This window comes from Macaca fascicularis, chromosome 4 (genome assembly GCF_037993035.2).
Source record: "Macaca fascicularis isolate 582-1 chromosome 4, T2T-MFA8v1.1".
NCBI classification, from domain to species: Eukaryota; Metazoa; Chordata; class Mammalia; order Primates; family Cercopithecidae; genus Macaca; species Macaca fascicularis.
In genome coordinates this window covers 2904203-2909133 of record NC_088378.1, presented here as the reverse complement: position 1 = coordinate 2909133, position 4931 = coordinate 2904203, and the positions used below count along the sequence as shown (strand labels likewise).

At 56.9% G+C, this 4931-nt stretch overlaps 1 long non-coding RNA gene across 1 annotated transcript; it reads left to right on the top strand.

Annotated features, from left to right (window-relative positions):
- The first annotated feature begins 758 nt into the window (after positions 1 to 758).
- LOC141410204 (uncharacterized) lies at positions 759 to 3680 on the top strand. Its single transcript, XR_012434376.1, has 2 exons — positions 759 to 1273; positions 3560 to 3680. It is a non-coding gene; the product is annotated as an uncharacterized lncRNA (long non-coding RNA).
- Positions 3681 to 4931: the final 1251 nt, after the last annotated feature.

Genomic DNA, 4931 nt, shown 5'->3' with positions numbered 1-4931 from the left:
ACCTGTTGGCTGTCTCACCTTCCCCAGTGGTGGGCACCAGGGCTGTTGTGCTCACTGCAACCCCATCGCCAAAGCTGCCTGGCATACAGCAGACACTCAATAAAGATGCATGAGGGATACAGGATTCTTTAACAGGAGTTGTCCGTTGGTGGCTCAGCTCCTTTTCCTGTAAGATGCAAACTTGTTTCCTGTGTCTTCCTCGGAATTTCTCCTTTCAAGGCTGGAAGGGAACAGGGACCTTCACCTCAAGTTGCACTGGGATCCTAAGGTTTCACCTCAGTGCTTTTGCATCACAGAGGGCGACTTACCACCTTCCGCCTGGAACTGCTGTCCCCACTCGGGGCTGTACGCACTCCCCAGAATCAGGCTTCCTGTTGAGGAGAAACAGCACGTCTGTGTTTTCCAGGCGTGATTGATCCCTGTTAAGATCAGAGCGTCCAGCCCATGGGCTGCACCATTTCATCCTGCTTTGCGATTGTTTCTCAAACTTCAACTCTGGGGCTCAGGGCTTGGGAACAAGCTGGGAGGGTTTGCTGAAAGCTGCACAGTATGAATCACCCCTTGCCTGCCTCGGAGACATTGGAGCCGCCTGGTGATAAGACTATTGGTGGGATGCGAGGCGACTGGACATCTGCCTGGGCCGCAGGTGCAATGCGGTGCACATCAGGCTGCCGGGCATGTCGCCTGTCTGGCGGCCCCTGTGCCGGTCCTGTTCATCGACTCAACATTGCCATCTGGTGGCTGCTTGGTGCTTCTCCACTTACTGGGCTTCCAGGGTTTTCCCGGAACCATCCTCTGATGTCTGAGATTCCAGGCGAGCAAGGGGTCCCTTTCTGCCTTGATACTGACAGTAACTCAGGAAAAGGGACTTTGGAAGAATTAATGAAAACATTAAAAATATAATCGCTGTGATTTGCAACTGATCTCAGTGATAAACTCTGAACGTGACTTGTAAATACCGCATGGCCACTGAAGAAGGAGGAGTTAAAGAGAAAGAAGCAGCTGTGGGGTCAGATGGAGCTCACTGTCACGGTCATCAATCCAGCGCGGCTCGCAGACTGCAGGACGCCATCCAGCAGCTGAGTCAGGAAAGAGCGCGCTGGGCCTGCCCGCAGCACCACTGTTCGGAGCTGGCTAGGAAGCCAAAGGCTCAGGGTCCCCCAGGCTCCCTGGATGAGCCTGCGGATGCCTACACGCAGCTGAAGCCCCACGCACAGAGGAGGTCGGGTCTGCAGGCCAAGCTGTTCCTCTGACTCAGACACCAGACCTGCAGGTACTGGGGGAAGAAGGCTGTGGAACTCAAGCTGCAGATTCATTTTCTGCAGGAAGAGTAATTATCCAATAATAATCGGCTGGGTGACAGAGTGAGACGCTGGCTAAAAAAAAAAAAAAAAAAAAAAAAAAAGAACTAAGTCTCAACTGTATAGAACAGCTTCTGTTGGTAACTCTCATCTGGTAATGAATACTGGGAAAGTGTGTCTAGGGCTCCGATGGACATTATTGCTGGGGGCACTTGCTCACATCCTCAGGCAGAGCGGATGAACCTGCAGTGGGGACTCTCTCTTTCACGTGTTCACTGTGCAGTCAGAGCTGCCCCTTGCTGACCGGCCCGTTCTCAGCTCTGCTTCCTGCACCAGCATCCGTGAAGGAGTCCACTGCAGGTTCCTCCTGGCTACTCAGAGCTGGTGGCCCTGCGGGTATGGCCTCCTCCCGGTGTCGCACCCCTGCTGACTGCCCCTTGGTCCGTGGCACCCTTGCTGGCCGCTGAGTGTCAGGTGTCTGGAGAATTCAGTGACACACTGAGGTCTCAGACCAGATGCCCCTGAACCGGTAGGCACTGGGTGGAAATCCAGCCCCCGTCTGTCCTCTGGACACATGGGTGGGATGATAAGCAAAGAGGGGTGAAGGTGACACAAAGTCCCATCCTAGAAAATGCCCTGAACTGTGGAGAGCATGGAGCACAGCCTCAGGTACCTCTCCTAGGGTGTCACAGGGGCCGAGCCCTCAACCGGCCACTCTCCTCTCCTTCTGTACATTCTGGACAGAGGCCAATGTGCAGCTGCAGCCCCACGAAGCCCATGAGGCCCCATGAGGCTCTGGGACGTGGGACGTGGGCCGAGTGAGGGGTGGACACTGCAGCCGCTGGATTGAGGCCACAGGGATCGGAGAAATGTCTGCACCTGCAGGACCGACCTGCATGTGCTCTCTCCCACATCCCAGGACCCAGGAGCACCCAGGGGAGGGTTTTGCAGCCGCTGGGGATAGGGCAGGTGCATTTCCAATGATGACTGTTCACATGACCTTGCTTGTTCCTAAACACTGGCAAAGCCTGGAGAAATTTGGGTTAGGCAGGAACCCAAATTGATTTACAGACTGCTTTTAACCTGAGGCCAGCTGTGGCCTTGGTGTGAGGTCCTGCAGCTGTGCTCACTCCTGCTAGGGGCAGTCCCTGCAGGAATGGTCACATCCTCTGTTCCTCACCTCCTGATGAGGCAAGTAAAATCCCTGCAGAAAGGAGAGCAGGAGAGGTGGGGGTGGGCAGCAGGCCTGGCACAGAAGAGGAGCCCTGTGGCCGGTGATCTGAAGGAGGTGGAGGCACGTGTGCTCTAGCGCGGACGTCCCAGCCTTCGGATGCAGCCACTCGGTGGTCAGCCAGGCCCCATCAGTCCCTGTGACAACCGTGCAGCCCCACTGCTGGGCTGATCTCAGGGCTGGAGCCTGAGAGTCCCTGCTTCTCCGACTCTGGGCCAGAACGGTGAGGGGGTCAAGCTCGACCCAACCAGGGTGTATCTACAGGACTTGGGGGTGCAGGGGTGAGGGGGTCAAGCCTGACCCAGCCTGGGTGTATGCACGGGACTCAGGGGTGCAGGGGTGAGGGGGTCAACCCTGACCCAGCCTAGGTGTATGCACGGGACTCGGGGGTGCAGGGGCGAGGGGGTCAAGCCCAACCCAGCCTGGGTGTATCTACGGGACTCGGGGGTGCAGGGGTGGGAGTCATACAGAGTGGGGTGTGAGGGAAGTGAAATAAGTGGTGTGTATGTCTCCATCCATTCCCACTCCTAATACCTTAGACTGGGTAATTTTTAAACAACAGAAATTGATTTCTCACAGTTCTGGATGCCGAGAAGTCCGGGATGAAGGTGCCAACCAGTTCAGTGTGGGGTGAGGGCTCCTCTTTGCTTCCGAGCTGGCACCTGTGGTTGTGTTCTGACGTCGCAGCAGGTGGAGGGGTGGTGGGGGGGTGAACCCTCTCCCTCAGGCCCTCCTACGAGGGCACGGATCCCATCCATGAGGGCAGAGCCCCCAAGACCTAATCCCCTTCTGGGGGCCCATCCTCTAATACCATCACCTTGGGGCTTAAGTTCCAACATCTACATTTTGGAGGGACACATACGCTCAACCCATAGCAGTGTGTGAGCAAGGAGGACCTAAGGTTCCCTTGAAATCCCTGGGGTGTCACAACTTTATTTTAGGGGAGGTTCATGACCCTGGAGAGCAGGTGGCAGGCACTCGGTACAGCCTGGCGATTTGGACTGAGTGACGCACTTCTCCTTCACAGCAGACCAGTCTCTCCCACACAAGGCCACAGCCTGGACACCACTCAAGTCAGCACGTCAAAGAGACACCTGCACTCCCCCGTTCACCGCAGCACCACTCACAAAGGCCAGGACACGAAGTCAACCCAAATGTCCAACACTGGAGGAGCGGGCAGAGAAAACGTGGTGGGTATGTGTAGACAAGAGAATACTACTTAACTGTAAAAAGACTCCAATCCTGTCACCTGAGGCAGCACGATGAACCAGGAGGACATCGCACCACGTGAAATAAGCCAGGCACAGAAAGACAAATACCGCCTGATCTGACTCACATGTGCAAAAGCTAAAAGGCTGTTCTCATGGAAGTGGAGAGTGGAAGAGTGGTTGCCAGAGCATGGGGAGGGTCGCGGGGAGCGGGGACGGTGGTGGGGAGGGTCGTGGGGAGTGGGGACGGTGGTGGGGAGGGTCGTGGGGAGTGGGGACGGTGGTGGGGAGGGTTGCGGGGAGTGGGGATGGTGGTGAGGAGGGTTGAGGGGAGTGGGGAGTGGGGACGGTGGTGGGGAGGGTTGAGGGGAGTGGGGAGTGGGGACGGTGGTGGGGACGGTCGTGGGGAGTGGGGATGGTGGCGAGGAGGGTTGAGGGGACTGGGGAGTGGGGACGGTCGTGGGGAGTGGGGACAGTGGTGGGGTGGGTTGAAGGGAGTGGGGATGGTGGCGAGGAGGGTTGAGGGGACTGGGGAGTGGGGACGGTCGTGGGGAGTGGGGACGGTGGTGGGGTGGGTTGAAGGGAGTGGGGATGGTGGCGAGGAGGGTTGAGGGGACTGGGGAGTGGGGACGGTCGTGGGGAGTGGGGACGGTGGTGGGGTGGGTTGAAGGGAGTGGGGATGGTGGTGAGGAGGGTTGAGGGGACTGGGGAGTGGGGACGGTGGTGGGGAGGGTCGTGGGGAGTGGGGACGGTGGTGGGGAGGGTTGCGGGGAGTGGGGACGGTGGTGAGGAGGGTTGAGGGGAGTGGGGAGTGGGGACGGTGGTGGGGAGGGTCGTGGGGAGTGGGGACGGTGGTGGGGAGGGTCGTGGGGAGTGGGGACGGTGGTGGGGAGGGTCGTGGGGAGTGGGGATGGCGAGATTGGCACGGGCACAGAGCTACGGTTAGGGGGAATAAGTTCTGGAATCACATGGTGGGGTGGCTAGAGATAACAACAGTGTACATTTCAATATAGAAGAGAGGGTTTTGAATGTTCTCATCATAAAGAAACGATACATGTTTAAGATAATGGGTATGCTAATTTCCCTGATTTGATCGTTGTACAACGTACACATATCCCAAAATATCATGTTGTATCCCATAAATATGCACAATCATTATGTCAATTATCTTAAAGATTAAAAAGTTGTGTA